We start from the raw sequence: 19,456 nt of genomic DNA, 5'->3' as shown, positions 1-19,456 counted from the left end.
TATGTGGCAAAGTTTATCGCTATTTTATATGTTAATAATAATAATTTCAGTCAGATAATTGAAAATGAGGATTTTGTCAACAATGTTTGCCCAAAATGCTTGTTATTACACGACTGGGTTTGTATATATTAATTATGGATAATGATATTAATTTGCTTTGTAAACTAATAATTTCATGTTTTTTTCCATAACATTGCTGGAAATTCCATTCAGTATTGAATTTAATTTTAGTTATATCCAAAGTTTTTTGAGCAGCGTTTTTCTAAGGTGAAGATTTTTATTATTTGTGAGTTCCAATTTTCACATTTAGGCATTTACATTTCTATAACGATCCATAATAAAAAAGTTTCAATAAGTTAAATTCATAATTTTTTGTAAAATTAATGGGAAAATATTTTTTAAGGAATGCAGATTTTCATCATTCTGGTTCCACATGGGTCTGATTGTCATTATATATATTGTGCTTAAAATAAATGTCAATTTTATATTGCATAATGCATTTAGGCCATTTTTTTAATCGTTTACCTAATAAAGTATCATACCTTAATCTTTTAGTTTTATTTTTTTAATTAATCAATTTTTTGTCTCTTGCTAAATTTCTTTTTGATCGTCAGACCTCTCTTGAATTTGGTGTTTCAATTGTTATTTACACAATTATTTCTTTTTTTTAGGAGAATCCGTTACAATGGTCATTAGCCATTAAAGCGTCTGACCCCCCTAGGAAAAGACATCTGCCCTGTGATGATGATACCAGTTGCCACATCACCTCCTCCATTCCTAGCCCTGATCTGCTTTATGAGAAGTAGTCTTTTAGACCCTCTAAACTTCTGAATACAACACAGTCGTCAGTTTGGCTTCTGTCAGGATGCCACTGATGCAAATGCCTTGGCAGACATACACATTCAGTATATTTACACAACTTACTATTGTCTTCATGTGGCCTCTTTCAACCATGACCACCTACCATAACTTACAACCCTCAACTATCAAATTAACCGATTCGTGGGAGCACAATCCCCTCACCTTCCTCTAACACCAAAGGTTTCATACAAAAACTCTTCTTATATCTAATTTAATTAGACTATGCACTCGAATCATTAATTGATTAAGTCTTTGACCAACAAAACAAGTGTTGATTGCAACACAATTCCTGTGTCCCAAAAGGTGTCCTTATCCATTCGTCCACAGGGGCTCTGTTAATTGCAACATCCCAACCCTGTAGGAAAAGACACCTGCCTTGTGACGCTTCCAGTTGCCACCCCCCTCGTTCCTCGTCCTGATGGGCTTTAACAGGAGTCATCTATTGCCTTCTACCTTTTTACATCTCATAGTAATAAGCCAGGTCTCACTGATATGCCACCAATGTAAATTGCCTTGGTAGACATTTACATCGGTGATTTTCAAACATAGCTTCTGCCTTTGCTTTAGGCCTCATCCAGACATTTTGAATGTCCTACATTGTTAGCCTCTGAACTAGCTAACGGAGTTCGCGGAAGCACAAACACTGCGCCTAGTTCTACCTTTAATTTAAGCCAATTTCTAGTAAATTTCTCTAAATACAAAGCAATTTAACAAAAACGTACCACCAAAAATGTTGTTCACAACAACAAAATTTAGTCCTGGTTCCCTTAGTGAACTCAACTTCAGTTCATGCCCCCTGACTTTGTTTCATTATGGACTCTGGTCTGGTCTATCAGGGAGAGGCAGACAGACCTCCTACTCCCACTTAGCTCCATCAGAGAGTCCCGAGTGACATTTACTTAATTTCGAACATCGTTGAGATGTCGCTACATCTCACGGCTGCATGGGATCCATACCATTGGCAGTGCAGTCGCCATCCCGCCGACGGTGTCGTGTAATCATTAAAAACTACCCTCATCAAAACGCCATCCCGCCGATGGTGTCGTGTAATCATTCAAAACTGCCCTCATCAAAATGCCAATACACCTCACGGCCGCATAGTAACCCATGTCCTCGGCAGTGCAGTCGCTGTTCCGCCGACAGCTAAACAGTCAAAATAATCACCAAAAATTTAATCTAACCATGGCTCGATGCCAGCACGCCTACCTTCAGTCAATCAACTGCCCAGGCAGTCCCCAGCCACCCGGGGTGCTACTCTATACTCCTTTGGCCATCCTGCTCAGGGCGAGGAAGCCAGCCACTATTGACCATTCTATGAGTCTTCCAGCTGACCTCGCAAATCAAAGAAGGTGTTCACCCTCTCGAGTTCCCTAACAACTTTGGTACGTTCAGCTTCACACCGGGGACAAACATAGAGGGCATGGTCCACAGTATCATTGACCCTACACAACAGACACAAGCTGGAGTCAACCAAACTAAACCTAACCAAACTATTCCTAAAGGCACCATGTCCTGAAAGGAACTGAGTTGTGTTCTGATTGGGGAAGACCCAACTAATTAAATGCTCGCAGCTCCCTAACATTTGGAAAGATAAGTAGAAGACTGCGTGCACCGACCAGTAGAAGAATCGTCCCACCTAGCTTGCCAAGAGTTGAAACTTTGGTCTTCAATTTCTCGCATATGCCCAGAAGTAAGAAGGTCTTCCTTCTTGGATATGTACCGCTAGCAACGTTCTGTAGCTAAAATATCAAGGGGTTTATTGCTGGCGACCACAGAAACTGCCTCTCTCGAGACAGTTCTGTAGCCACCGACTACAGCTAACAACAAAAGATGCTGGGCTCGCAAAAGAATATCCCTATAACACTGGAATTGTAAACGATAAGCCCAGATGGGCACAGCGTACAACATTATGGCCTCACAGACACCTTTGTAAAGAATACATATGGTACGATAATTGAACCCCCAATCGAGATGGATGACTATACGGACACCAAAGAAGGCATTGATGGCCTTCTTCGCAACAAACTGAAGGTGCTCCTTGAATTGAAGCCTCTCATCAAGGATGACACCCAGATACTTCTCAACAATAACATACCTATTCTGAAGGCCATCCATGCCTTCCCACGGATGATGGGTTGTCACTAGACGACCTTTAAGAACCAGCATAGTGGTTTTCTCTTCACTGAAAACCATCTTATACTGAAGACTCCACAACCTTAGAACCTTACATACCTAAGTGGCTCTGAGCATCTCGCCATGCGAACTGCCCTCGACCAGCAGCAACCCATTGTCGGCATAAGCCACAATGCCGCAGGCACTGGGCATCCACAGTCACATGAGAGAGTCGAGCTCAACGACCCAGATGAGTGGACCTAGAACACTGTCCTGTGGACAACTTTTAAACAGGGTCTTTCCTACTTCCGAACCACCGTCACGAAGGATGATGGTTCTATCGCTGAAATAGCTTGAGAGTTCTACTCTCATCTACTGTGCACCCCACGCTGATGAAATTGAAACAAGTAGAGGGCCACCATAAGTTATTGAAAGCCCCGGATATGTCCAAAAAGACGCCGAGTAGATATTTGCACTCGCTGGATGAAGCCAAATCCATCATCCTACGAATTGCATTCTCTGTGCCCTTGCCGGGTGTTGAGTGTAACAACAACTTTGTCCTACAATTCAATTTACTCAAAGTCCTTTTGATTTACTTAAAAATCAAGAAACAGATTCATAAATTTAATATGCATCTAATGAAACCATACCCTGTCTCTTTCTGCTCTGGTCCACTTTCAGGAGAGAGATCAATGCCTACATCTCCCCATGCCACAGCTCCATCATAGAGTTTTCCACATATGAATTCTCATCCTAACAGCGAATATCTCAACTAACAGGGGCTCGATGCCAAAATACCTATCTTAGCAAAGTAAGCATCCAGGAAAACCCCTAGCCAACATGGTTGCTATTCTACCTATACATCTATAACAGCATCAAACCCCCTCAGCTACCCTCCACAGAGCTAAGAACCTAAGGACGTCAGCAACTATGTTCCACTCCCTTTTAATTTTCCACTTAACTTGCAGATCAAAACCAGAATTGATTCCTGCAAACTCTCATAATTACTTTGGTAAGTTCAGCTTTATACCTGGGACAGACATACAAGACATCACAATGATGGTCCTACACTCTGGAGCAAGCTTGAATTAATCAAACCAAATCTGGCCAAACTATCTGGAAAACCCATATCTAGGAAGAAAATGTGTAATATGCTGATTGGGGGAAATCCACCTTACAACACTGCATACTTCAACAACCTGCACTGGATGATTCAGTCCACCTGACCTGCCATAAATGGAAAACTTGGTTGTTTATTTCTTTTAGCCTAGAGCCCAGAGGTAAGTTAGCCTACCTTTATTATCATAAAATAATTGGTGTTCAGTTGGAAGGATATCAATGGGCTAAATACCAGAGATAACAAGGACCACCTCTAAAGAGACAGTCCTACAGATATCAATCACAGATAACAATAGGAAATGCTGGGCTCTCAACAAAATATTCATATAACATTTCTACCTCATTCGATGAGCCCAGACAGATGCAGCAAGCAGCATTATAGCTTTGCATAACCGTTATATAGAATACACATGGTTCTGAAATTAAGCCCCCAATCAGGATGAACTGCTCTCCAAACATTGAATAAAGCAGAACAAGCCTTTACGGCAGCATATTGAAAGTGCTCCTTGAATTGAAGATTCTCATCAAGAATAACACCTAGATACTTCTGCAGAGGGACATACTTAATTCAATGCCTGTCACCGATATAAGTAGCCATTGTGTAACGGCTAGTCTGCCCTTGAGCAACATCATCATTGTTTTCTCTGGGCTAAACACCATCTTATGTTGCAAACACCAGAACTCGAGTATCTTCAGAACTCCCAGATTTATGTAATTTTGCTAATTAACAGGAAACATTTGCTTATTAAATGTATGGACACAATTGCCAAAGGTCCACTGGCATTCCTTCACACCCTCAAATTATTTCAAAATGCTCGTCTCTAAAACATTTCAAATGTTACAATAAGAATGGGGCTGCTATTATATTACAATTTGTTAATTAAGTCTTTTAATACCTCAGTTTTCTTATGTTGAGGACAAAATTTTGCCCACACAGCACATATAGATTCATATAATAATTTTGCTGTTCATTCAGTTTTCACTCTCAGTCTGCTAAATAGTTTACTATTATGTAATTCAGGATAATATGTTTTGTTTCAGTTCTAGTAATATTCAAATTGTATTTTAAATAATTTTTTTGTTATTTTTTACAGCTTCAATTTTATCTAAGATTTATAACTTTTCAACTTATAACTTATACCTTATATAGGAATGAAATTTAAAATTTTAGAAAATTCTTAGTTAAAATTATTATTAGGTAAACAACTATGAAAAAAATTTGGTACTAAATGAAAAAGACAATTTAATAACATAACTATGAGTGTACATAACAAACCTGGGGTCTAAGGAGTATGTGTTTGAAACTTAAATACTTCAAACACGTACATTTATACATACTTCAAAAATTTTAAAAATGAAATGTAATAATAATTTAAAATTTATTTATTAACACGGAGTTCGTTAGAATTTCATCTGTAAAAGTTGACTAAGTCAACAAACAATTTTTACAGTTTTTTTTCCTGTTTAGCATCTAGGAATTATCATTCAGGTATTACTTCAGAGAATAAATGAGGATGATAGGTATGAGTGTAAATGAAGTCTTGTACAGTCTCAGTTTGGCCATTCCTGGGATGTATAGTTAATTGAACCCCAACCACTAAAGAACACCGGTATAGTATTCAAATCTGTATAAAAGTAAATGCTTTTACTAGGACTTGAATGCCAGAACGCTCGACTTTGAAATCAGCTGATTTGGGAAGATGTGTTCACCACTAATCCATCCTAGTGGGTATGTTTACAGTTCTAAACACGACCTAACCTAACAGTGAAATGAAAATAAGGGAAAAAATAAAATAAGCATTATATTTCAGTTCAATTAGATTTGTAATAAAGAATACTTTCAAAAAATACCTTGAATTTTATTGACACCTTTTTTTCCATTTGATGAACCTTGGGACTCGAATGTCATTTTATTCCTTTTTTAAAGTGCCTTTACGAATCGCAGTGCTAGATATCAATACTTAATAGTATATCAAATTATAGTAATAGGTAGCGTACAAAAACTTGATAATGTTCTTGAAATAATAAAATTTAAAAGAAAATATACAACAGCTTGTTTTAATAGTAAATGCTCTTATGAAAATTAAAGCATTGAATATGAAACAATGTTTTTAATTCCCATCACTTCTTTAAAAAAAAAATAAAAATATTAGTTTACAAGAGATTATACTAGTTTTATTAAAAAAGGAATAAATAAAACAGAAATAAATTCGATTGGTAAAATCGAATTTAACAATAAAAATCTAGGGTTACACTTACAGAGTAAATAAGTGCAATATTACATCATGGATCTTCGATTCGTAAATGTCATTATACTAATTTTATTAAAATAGGAAAAATATGGTGTGACGTGAATGATATGACTATCAAAAAAAAAAAAAAAAATTGGCCGTGAAATTCAATTTGTTTGTTCTATAGAGGCAATAAATTTAAATAATAAATCCATAAGATAACAATCAATAATTCATAAAAAAATAAAAGAATAATCTAACAAAATGCAGTGATGTCCAAAAAAATTACAATGGAATTGTAAACAATACAATAAGAGTCTCACAGATATCATATCTTCTGCTCAAAAAACAAAAATTTATTTTATATAAATAAAACTGTTTTTAACAAAATGATACTGATATCAAAAAAGGTAAGACACTACTTTTCTATTATCAAAATCTGTTATTAATTATAATTTTTTTAAAAAATAAATACATGTTAAATATATATATTAGATAGGTATACAATGCATAAAAAACAATGCTTAAGCGTTCCATATAATATGGAAAAAAGAAAAATTTGTTACAAACCTCTTACCACCGGCTTGATTTCATTTATTAAACAACGAATAATATAAATCACATTTACAGAAATCATAAAATTATTATGATTATTCATTATTTAATAAATGAAATCCAGCCAGTAAGAGTTTTGCAACAAATTTTTTTTTTTTCTTATTATATGGATCGCTTAAACATAGTTATCTATTGTCTATTACATATATTAAACATGTATTTTTTTTAAAGAAAATTCTAAATTAATAATATATTTTAATAATAGAAATGTAGTAGTGTCTTACCTTTTTGATATCAGTATCGTTTCGATAAAAACAGTTTTATTTATATTAATGAAATTTTTGTTTTTGAGTGGAAGAAATGATGTCTGCGAGGCTCTTACCGTACAGTTTACAATTTCATTGTAATTTTCTTTGGATTTAGATTATCATAGTTAAATATTTACTATATGTTCAAATAAATATATCTAAAATATAATATTACATCTTAAAGCTACATCAAGAAATTAGAATGAATTTTTACGATATAAAAATTGGACTCAAACCATTTTGTGCTAATTTCATGTTCAATAAATGATTCCCCTAAATGAATTCAATTAAAAAATGCGGATACCAGTTTTCCTTGGGACAGGTGACTGAATAAAGTTGGTGAATGGCTATGAAAGCTGTAGGTAGTGCACAGGCACTGTTAGAAATATATATTGTAGAAACCAAAAAAAAAAATTATGGACATAGAATCCAATGCCAAAAGCTTAATAAGTAGAAGATTAATATTGTCACATTTAATAAAATATTACCTTGCCCACAGAAAAAATAAAATTATACATAATTAAACATATGAGATTGTTGTAAAGGTACCCTAACAGAAACAGCAATTTTAAGTGATGGATGATGATAATAACAACACTAATAGTAATTGTTGAAAATAATTTAACCATATAAATAAAAACAGATTTAAGTGATAAGTCATAAGATTTAAGGTGCATACATACACTTCCAACTGATTACAGAATAAAAGTCAATTATATAACAAGACTAAACTTCAAATGATAACGTTAACTGATTTCAAGTTATGAATTCAAAATTTATTTCAAATTTCAAAATCATACATTCTGAATCAAAGATATATTTCTATCACAATGATCCAAATGAATAACATTTGTAATCAGTAATTGCCTATAATTTTCAGAGTGCTTTTCTACCATTAACATTAGAAATTCCTCCATTCAGTATTCTTTTGTATGTTCAATTGTTATATTATTTATGAGTTTATCTTTAATTATAACAGATATTTGAAATTGTTTTAATCATACTGCCTATGTCTATGATACTGACAGTTATAACAACATAAAACATAACAACATAACACAAAAGTAATAAAAGGATATGTAAGGTAATAAAAGAAATGGAAAATAAAAAGGCAGGATACACTATATTAGGAATTGAGGATTTTTTCTTTAATTTTTATAATAAAATTACAAAGAATGGATAAACTAAGCAAGATATCAACAAAAGCAGAATGGTACAAGTGAGAACAACTTCTATGCAAAAGAAATCTATCAGTGACTGATTCATACTAAATTCTGCAAATCATCAGATATTTAGTGAAAGTTTCTTGATTTGAACTCCATAGGAACTGTTTTTTATGTAAATAAATCACTGTTTACAAATTTAAAGGTTGTAATTTGGACTTTGGTAAATGCAGCAATTGAAAAATTAATTTGAAGTTAAAAGACAAAAAATCGTATGGCCAAGGCCACATTTAAATAACTCCAACAGATCACCCAAATTAAACGATGCTGGATCCAATTATCCTGCAAGGGTTGGTATTTACTAGTGCTTTGGAATAAACCAGTTGATGTTTAAAATAAAAAAAAAAACCAATCTGTAAAAGGACATGATTTTCAGGTGTTCCTTGATGAATAAAGTATAAAATTATGAGTTATCTTCATACTACACTCATAATGCAAGTATAGTAGTAAGAAAAAAATTCTATTATTTCTTAACAAGAACCATTCTGTATTTTCTTCAGTAAAAATACATAATATGATGAAACTTTTTTAAATCTCTCATTTTGTTATGCAAAATTGAAAAGAATCACCACTGAACAAATGAAATAAATTAAGTAAATTAGAAGTACGCATTTTTACACTACACATGTTAGAATCTATACAATAGTTAAATTGTACATTGCTGCAACTATATTATACCAATGATTTATGTGCAATACAACTGAATAATAAACTCTGAATATATAACATTTGGTATTATTAAATATATAGCATTAGTAATTTATTTATTCACATAGGTACTTCATTCCAGCAGCTAAATTTCAAAATTACCCCAAATTCATAAGAAGGAAAATTTCTCCCATCTCCCTAGACACAAATCCTCATATCACTTCCACTTCAAAGAAACTACTCTTAAAGTAAAGGAAGAGCTCAGATGGGAATGCATATTTCAGCTGTATATAAATGTTATTCTAAGCATTTCAGGATGCATAAAAAAAAATTGGCAGGAAAAATATCTCTAAACTATTCAGTTATTTCAAAAGTTAATATCTTACTAGTAACAACTGTTTAAATTGTAATTCAGTTAAAATGATTTACATATGACGAAGTGTGCATATGTATGTATGTATGTATATATCTATGTGTGTATGCATGCACATGCAAACACACATCAAATATAATAAAAACAAATTAAAAATGTATATTTTACAGTAATTAAGTCAGCAGTAATGTTCAACGCATTTATTATGATAGTGGTGTATATAGCTGAATACTCATTTTAGACTAATAATACAATCAAGTTTACTTTTTATGATACACTAGTTCATAATCAGAAAATATTTTACTACAAAAACAAAATTAGACTAACACAATGGAAAATTTTAACCAATTAGTAATAAAAACTCATAAAATTTAAATCATAATCATAAAATTTATAAACCATAGATAATAATAAAAACTTTAATTTATTAAACAAATTAATAAAAGGGTAGCCTTCTGGTCCTAAGTAATTTAGTAAATTTTTCTCATCTCAGTATTAATCAATGGCAAAATACAATAAACCCCCAAAAATATATTATCTACAATAAAATATATCAATCAATGAGATGTTTTCTTTTTTCAATTGTTCATACAAAGCTGGTGCTAATTACAACAATGCTACATTGTCTTTACTAATGAAGGATCAGCAATAGAATTTTCTAAAGAATCATTATATATATATGAGATTCACCTTTACACGATAGGGACTTCACTTATTAAGCTTACTGTGCAGTCACTGAACAGAAAACAGAGTCTCTGAGCCAGTCCACACTCTCTCTCCCACCAAATAACACAGAATGTTTTTATATTCAAGCTTTCCAGTATTCCCAGGTTGGAGGATCTAGGAGGATAAAACTTACATATAAATAACCAATAACAAAAAAAAAGTGATTAAGGTTATGGAAAAGAGGTGGGTGGTGAGAAAAGCAATCTACTAAGTGGGGTAGAATGGGATAATTTACAGTCTTGTCCAAAATGCCAAAAAATCATCTTATATTGCAAAATACAAAAAGTAACTGATAAAGTTTATTTATTTTTAAATAAAATAATATCAGATATTAATTTAAATTCACGTATATCATTTACATGTAGTATAATAACACTAAACTCTTAATAACACATAAAATCCCAGATTAATTAACAGTAGCTGTTTAACATTTATTTATTATAGATATAATAGATCTGTTCTAACTTCTATACTTGGCTACTAAATCTAATAAAAAAAGAACAATTTATTGTAGAATAAAATAATAATATTGGCTTACCAAAAAATAAGTTATTAGTATAGTTTTAGGCAATTCTAAATTTAAGTATAAAATTAACTTGAACCATTTAAATCCTCAACTCAAATATGTCTAGTACACTCCTTTATTCTGGATAGAATGATCACATTATGTAGAGTAAATGTAGGCTTATATATTGGATTGTTTAACAACATAAGAGCTTACATTATTCTGCGGCTTTATTATCAGTCTCAGTTTATCTAAGGGCTATGACCTACATAAAATACCAGCAATACAAGTGGCACCAGTCAAAACTGATTTCTCTGAGAGTAATAATGTAATAATGAGGTAAACAGAGGGTCACTGATAAAGCTGTATCACTTATAGGGCTGAATATCACCTAAATTTTGGCAGGTTTCACATGATGATGTGCAACCTGTGCTCTGTACAGAAGGCAGTTTGAATACACTTCATTTTTATTTCTCACTTTCCCCAGTAAGCCAGCAAGGTTATTTCTTACTAACCTGAGACTCACATATTCACGTGAAGTTGCCTACAACCATTACAGTTATGATACATCAATATCCATAAATTATCTTTAATTTAATTTAACTTTTACAATTATTTATCATGTTATATAACCATAAAAAGTTATTTTAAAAATGTACTCTAATTTTATAAGCATCAAACAATCTGTATACAATATTTAATTTTTTTCAAACTGCAGGTTACCTACTTTCATCAAATGATCCAGACAAAATATTTAACATCTATTTCATAAAAATTAGTACAGCTGATAACTTATACAGGTGTACTAATAAACATACTACTCAAACATGATCCCTTTTTCCTGGAATGGCCAAGGAATTATTCATATCATTGAAATTTCCATAAAAAAGTGTATAGTTGAAGTGTGTATAAATGTTTGCACTAGAAATTAAGGTCATTGTTAACATCTTAAACATTGAAACATTGCCTTATTATTACTGTCAGTTTCAGTTTAATTTTACAGATTGCAGTTAAAAGCACAATATATATTCTTTTGCTTTTGGTAATAATTCTATTAACAACAAAATGCAACATTCACTTGCCTAAAATATTAAAGTCCATACTACTGGATGCAACGCACGAATGTTAACAGCTTACAACCCTATCATGTACTAGCTACCAGTTTTGTAATAATGCAATTTTACATTCAATAGATAAAACATTAATATTAATTATGAATAGTGATTATTTATGGAAAAGCACTACTCAACTACTGACATCCATCCAGTTTGCTTTTAGTTTTTTTAGACTAGGCAATCATTACTTCTACATATTTCCTATTTATAATAAAAATCAATATAACAAGATCTTATTTTGAACCAAAGAGAGATAATTATAAAAAAAGTAATGATAACATTTTTAACAAAAAAATATTAAAATTTATGAACATATAACAACCGACACATGAATTCTCAGCATTATGATTCAAGTAATAATTCTGATATTAGCTATTTAAAAAAATAATAATACATTCCACATAATAGAGTTAAGCAGTACATGACTAGAAATTCATATTCCTCAAAATTTTAAAAGATTTCATTAAAAACATCTAAATACAATTTCTAAAACATTTCTTACAGCTCAGAAGAGCATTATTAAAGAATAATCAAACAATGATTAAGATAGAATCACATTTTCTTCAAGTAATTTAGAAAACACAAAAACTCCACACAGTCCAATAAGAATAACTAGAATAATCTGGATAATCTTTAAAATATTTAATTAGAATTCACAACAATCAAGAAAAGATAAAGCTATTAATTAACCTAAAACAAAATTAACTTTCTTTAAAAATAGAGATATTATACTTATTTTCTCAATAAAAAATACTTAATGTTTATTTCATCTACTGATCAAACTGCAGTCTAATTCTGAGTTAAGTCCTACATATCATACTAAGCTGGGAGCAGTGTGAAATATATAAAACAACTTATACATATATAAAAAGGATTCCGACATGGGTTCTGAAGCAAAAAGCATTTTACATAATAAAAATTAAACCACTTAATTTCAAGCAGCATATTATTAAATATGTAACACGTACTTTTATGGCTACACAACATAAGTTTAACAGTGGGATACACATGTCAATATATTAAAAAAAAAAAACACTATATAGAATACATTCTATATAAAATGTGATCATAAACGAATAAGAACACAAAAAGCTTATTTAAAATAAATCCATATGTACATAATTGATAATTCAATTAGGCTGTCAGGTATGTAAGAAAATTTATTGACTTCAATACTACAGTATGAAAAATATTCATTTTCTACAACAAATTATTTAGCTCCCTACACAAGTGAGAGAACCTGGACATGAACACAGAATAATAATAATAGGCTGTACATAGTTAAATACCAAAATAAAAACTTTTATATTTATATTCTCATTAATATACAGATATAAAAAATATTTCTCTGTTTATTCCTAACAAACTTTTTAATCATGAATTTCAATAATAAATTCTATAACACTGTTACACTTTTTTCCTTTTTTTTCATGAAATACTAACTTAAATTAAAAAGGAATATAAAATTTACAATTTTTCCAGTCAACTATAACTTCTACCAGACAATTTATCAGAATATTATTCAGTTATAGTAAAGTTGTAAGACACTATAAATTTCTACAGGTGACCCCAACTTGCAGTCCCAATTACATTTTTAAGGTTCATTAAAAATCCTTGACCAGTAAACCCCTTTTTATTGTTTTATAACTTTACATGCCAGTGGCACCGTTTTTAAAAATAAAAAGTTTGTCTTAAAAATCTTCAGAAGCATTGTCTATTTCCTTGATTTTCAAGAACAAATAAACTGTAAGGAATTCACATTTTTAGATAGGTCATCCAGTTATACAGAATTACATTTTACTGCCGTATTTCTTTTTATTTGAATTAAATTTTTAGCTTTAGTTTAGTTTTTACTTATGAGGGTAAGAAATGGACCCATTTTAAATTCTACAAATTTAACAGAATACTTAAGAAAACACTCTAGTTAAAGTAGATGATAATGTTAAACAATTGCAATAAATCATTAATTAAATTTTTTTCTGTTTATAAACACATAAATAATACTTGAACTGTCTGATCTATTTAAAAATTAAATAATTTACTCTTTTACATTCTGACATTCTTACCTTTTCTTTTGTAGAACATGAAAGAAAACGTGGGCAAATAAGCTTAATTTTTATGTGAAGTAAACTTTTTAAAAGATATGCTACCTTCAGTGACAAGCATAAAAATAAATTTCATTAATTTATGATTTTTAAAAAGAAACATTTTCATTATATTAATGAGTACTTGTAATTAAAATGAAATAGGCTTTGTGGACTCTTTTAACTTTAACTGTAAATTTCATAAATGCACAGTTTTCTTCATATTTTCGTTACACACACACCCATATATATATATAAAACCGTTCTGTATACTTAAATAACTTTTTTCTACAAATTTATATATGTACATCATGTAAACATTATTTATATACAGATAATTAAATAAATCTTGAAAATCTAATAGCATTATAAACAATTAAAAAATAAATTCACGAAAATATCATTCAACACACATAGGAGTTTTGTTTTTAAAATTGCATTTGAGGGGTGGAATAACATAAAATAATCAAGTTACTTTTATCATTTAATTTTATAAGCATTCTTTTAATAAGTTTTTAAAACGTACTTTTAATATTAAAATATTTTAACGGGACAAGTAAAACCGGTACTTAGCTCACTCATTATTCGGGCAAGAATAGGCAAGCTGTCGGTAAGAACTAGGGTTGGTTATTTGTTACGGTATTTATCTTTTATAACATTAAAAAAATAAAAGCTGAAAATGAAATTAATAATAACAAATACATACTTAAAAACATGTGAAGTAGTAAAAACAGTTTAATGCTGATCACAAGAGGTTAATACTGAGCATAGTTAACATACAACGCAACAATATCGGAAGATAAGAAATTTATCGGCAATGTATGGGTAAATCCTACTTCAATTCAGGCGACTTTAATGAACATAGCCATGTGCCTTTCTTGATAAACAATAAGTAACAGCGAAATTAAAGCAACATGACAGAAAAATAATTCTTACAAACATAACTTACTTCATTCTGGTAAGGGAGATGGTACGTTAACACGATATTTGACTAGGGCCTTAAATAAATTAATGATATTCTCGTCATTGAATTCAAAGTGAAATTTAACGCAAAACTTATATTACTAAAATAAAAAGCAAGGTCGATTTGGCAGAATAAACGAAGATGATAGAATTAAATATTTTAACGATCGTAAACTTTTTAATACAGATATAAAAGGGGGTAAAGCATTCACAGCATTACATTACATATGAACTGATGGCCTCGAAAAATCAAGTAATGATTTAGAAATGAAGTACTCACAAAATTAGCTTCATATTTCCTTAAAAGTGTTAAATCAAATGTAAAGATTAAACAAGTTCGCACACGGATAGAAAATAATTTCTACAACGATATTTTTATCCGCTTACTATGAATAGTTAAGTAAAAATCAGAGAATAGCACAATCGCCAGAAAGTTGTTTATCGTGTCCAGCAGCCAACTGCAGGAAATAACACCTAAATTTTTGAATGGCAAATTTTAAATAAAACTAGCATAATGTTGAACCTGTTAACATTTTAATCACTCTGTAAGTAAAAATATTCATATCTGTTTCATTAGGTTTAATCTCCTTTCATTAAAGGTTGTTTTTTCTTTATATTTAATAGTAACTTCATTGTAATAGGTTGGTAATCGTCTGTATGTATAAAATTGCATTTTCTTAGGTGATGCTGGATTGTCTCGATTTATTTTAAGTTATTTGAATTGTTTGTTGATGTTTATAACAATATCTTCAATTGATTTTTGGTGTGGAAACACTATAAATATTTGTAGTGGTGTTAAATCTCGTCTGTTTCTTTATAATTTCAATTTGTATACATAACCTAGATAGTAAAATGAAAGTGTAAATTTTTTGTAGTCAATAGAATCATAAAAATAATTTCATGGTCGTTAAGGTAAATGTCAACAATCATTACCAATTATTTTAATGATAAATGTCTGTGTTCTGTAATTGTCTTTTCTTGGCCTGATACTGTGCAAAGGCTATTAAAAATTGTTTTATCTTATGCTTGCTGCTGTAATAGTTATTTTGAAGTTATGCATGTCACTAAACTAGTGTTTCTTAGGCTTGTTAAACTTATATTAGCTTTCTGTACGAACGGTGCGCAGACATATGTTTAAAGGAGTTCAATTTTCAGAATGAGTATTTTGTAAACTAATTTCAAAGTAATTGGTGTAATTAAAGCTTTAGAAATTTTCCTGGGGGTCAGTATTTTTAAAAAATAACTTCTATTTTTCTACTGCTTCCCGTGTTCCTATTAAGAATTAATTACCTTTTTATTCTTTGATAGGAAATGCGAAAATGTGAATGTGCTTGCGTTTTTATATTAAAATATTATAATGATGTCATCATTATTTTTACTTGGAAGTGATATTTCCATAACTTCCAGTTTTTTAATTTTATATTAAACAAAGTTTTTTTGTTTAAAAAGATTAAATATGTATGTTTGTAAGATAAAACAAATCCATTAAATTATTAATACCAATTATTTTTAAGTTTTGTTGATGAATTTACATCAGTTTTAACATGGTATTAATTTTCATTTGAAGTTAATTTAAAAAAATGAAATGTGTGTTATTTATTTTGATATCTAATAATTATTTTCTAGTTCCAGAAAGAATATTTGTTTATATTAATTTCTGAAAATATTATAATAAACTAACAAAGTTAAAAAAATAATAATAATAAATTTCTCTTTAAACATTTGTTATTTAGGTCTTAAATCTTTAAAATGTAGTAGTGGGTTTGTGTGGTCAGCAGGTAAAGTATTTTGTTATTATTTTGATTGGCTTTGTGGGAAAAAATGACTACCAAGAAATTATAAATATAAAAAACAGATTTAATTTTATGCTTTTAACTATATTATGTCTGTTAATATAAAGTAAAAAAAAAAGGTTGGTACTTATTGCTGGCAATGGAGACCATGCATTTCATTTGTCTATTATAGTAATAATCATAATTCTTTGATCAGTGGATCATGCTTATTTTGCCTAAATTTAACAAATTGAATTCTATAAGAAAGTAGAATTGATTCAGTGGAAAATTTATATACAGTAAAAACCAGAATTACAAATTCTAATTGGTTGTGGAAGGTTTAGGCAGTGCTAAACATAATCTTATTATAAAAATGTTATCAGCGCTAAACATAATCTTATTATAAGAATGTTATCTTAAACTCTGGAACACCAGGGATTATTTACATTCAAAGAAGTAAGAAAGTACAACAAAAAGTGTACTGATGAATTCATCAGTTGGTTTGACAAATATTTCGAGAGAGGTTCTTTTTTCAACTTGTATCCACTGTTTTTAGGTTATATTTTCAATGCAGGTGAGCTCAAAACCTTCCTCAATCCTTCTCTTGACTTCTTCACCAGGACAATTTTTGCAATTTCCAAAGTAGCAAGCTTCAGTTGGATTAACACACATTAGAATGTTATAATATCTTTGTAAGACTTAACTGGCCTATCACCTTCTATTAGTTCTGTCATTCTACAGTGCATAACCATAAGTTTTGCGTTTTGGTGCATTGTACATATACAACGCACTGCAGGTTTCACTTGCACCTTCAAGAATGCATTACTTAGGTCTGAGTTCACAGAACTTTGAAAATGCTATTTTCAGCATGGTTCCCTGTTTAAACACTGCAAAAGCTTCATGGAGATTACACAGAATTAATTTTTTGTGAACGCCCTCATTTTCCATTTATCTTAAGAGAAATACATTTTTTCCCCGGGCATCATTCTACTATTTCCTCACTCTCATACAAATCAATTACTTTTTCTGCTGTTTCGAAATCTAAGGTTCTACCAGGTTTAGGATCAGAACATGATATGACACCTTTTTCTTTAACCAAGTTTTTAACTTTCCTTGGAGTGTAGTCTGATACTCCAAATTCATCTTGAATGTCTTTTAAAGTACTGCCTTTACGGAGCGTTGTCAATATTTGCATCCTGATGCACTTATCTGTAGAATTAAATTTTCCTTCAATTGGTTGATTATTTCACAGTCACAGAAGAGAGGAATAGGATCTTGTTCAGAATCTGAATCCATGTTCAATATTTTGCTTTCGAACACTACTACTGCATTCTTAAGCTTTTCCTGTGGGTACTTTCTCTCACATAATCGATTTTTCTGAATAGGTCATTAATTTAAAACAATCAAACTTTTGTTAAGAGTATTTACAGCTTCATCTTTTTCTGGAGAACGCAAAGGATCTAATTGTTGAAATTCTTCATCAGAGGTAGATTCTTCAGCATTATTTTTAGCAGATGCTTCTAATTGTTTGTGGCAAGTATCACAAATTTTGTAACCTTGTTTAGAAAAAGTAAATGTTTGCACCAAGTTCTTGCTTACACTAATCAGGTTTTTCTTTCAGGAATTATGACTTGATTCTTCAAATGGATTGCAACAGTCCATTTTACTTGGGGCTGTAGAAGTTGATGGTTCCATGTTGGTCATTGTATTCTTGTCCAAGGCTGTAATGAATTAGTCATAAAACTCCAAACCTGTAGAGAAAGGCAAGCTCATTTAACAAAGAGTGACTGAAAAATCTGAAAAAAATATTTTTTGCATCGCTTTATAGAAATGATCAATCCTCTTCGGGCACTGAACCATTGGTTCCAAGAGATGATCCAGACTGAATATTACTTTACTTGTCTCAACAGGATGAAACATCTACTTTCCTTTGTTGGCACTATGAATGCATGTCTTCTGCCTTCTGCCTCATAAAATGACCCGGTCTGAAATACTAGAAGGGGAGGGTTTCATTGGTTGAATCTCACTTAGCAGTTGCCACATTGGGGGAATAATTGGAATGTTCTGCTGTACCTAATTATTACAAAACTTTTTTAACATGATCTCATTGCAATCCCATTATAAAATGTTTACCACATGTACAATATATTAGGAAGAAAAAATATTTTTTTTTTAAATCTAAAAAAATACACATGGATATATTCAAGTTCAAATAATGTTTTTGGTGACCTTGAACTATAATATCATGAAACCATACCAAGTGACATTTCATATGAAAGCCCATTCCAAGAGCTTTAAAGTGACACCAAAATGAGCCGTCTACATCTTATAGGAGCTGAGAAATTTATTCTTTTGTAATTACCCGAACCTTCGTTTTTGCAATTTTTTTACGTCACTTCATGGGTAGAGCCAATTCTGTAAATTATATTTGAATTACTGAGATAAATTTGAGAAATGCATTTATTTTCGTTGATTTGATGTGGAATGGCCCTCAAGTATGATTTTGTGTTAGTCATCATTTTGATCTCTCTTGCCCAAGTTAATCTTGCCAAGTTGATCAAGTTAATAAGACTGAATATTCCTCATTTGTTATCCAACTTGTAATTATTTTAATTCTAGATTGCATGTGCCTCAAAATTACTATATTTTTTAGTATTATCTATTCCTGATAAGATGTTTTTTAGATTTTTATTAAGTGTTCATATGAAATAAATGTATACACTAAAATAATTTGACTTATTCACATGATGAACTTATAATTGAACAAATGGTCTCCATTAACATGTTTGTGTTATTTATCAGTATGTTAAGATATCCATATCATAGTTATTAGCAGCATGAAGGTGTCTTCCAAGTTTGCA

General features: G+C 30.7%; 1 protein-coding gene across 7 annotated transcripts in view; it reads left to right on the top strand.

Moving 5' to 3' along the window:
• The window catches only part of LOC142319564 (uncharacterized), an 87,447-nt gene that overhangs the window by 2,940 nt on the left and 65,051 nt on the right, over positions 1–19,456 (top strand). For 4 of the 7 annotated variants that reach the window (XM_075356986.1, XM_075356984.1, XM_075356979.1 and 1 more), the window contains exon 1: positions 15,481–15,735. The exons of 1 other annotated variant lie outside the window; for it this stretch is intronic. The gene's annotated coding sequence lies outside the window, so the exon portion shown is untranslated. Of the gene's footprint in view, positions 1–15,229; positions 15,369–15,480; positions 15,736–15,912; positions 16,046–19,456 lie in introns of those variants that run through there. 2 more of the 7 variants (XM_075356980.1, XM_075356981.1) reach the window with 2 other exon arrangements.

The sequence above is a fragment of the Lycorma delicatula genome, chromosome 2 (genome assembly GCF_047948215.1).
Source record: "Lycorma delicatula isolate Av1 chromosome 2, ASM4794821v1, whole genome shotgun sequence".
Taxonomy (NCBI): Eukaryota; Metazoa; Arthropoda; class Insecta; order Hemiptera; family Fulgoridae; genus Lycorma; species Lycorma delicatula.
The sequence above is the reverse complement of the archived record's forward strand: the minus strand, read 5'-3'. Positions and strand labels throughout refer to the sequence as shown.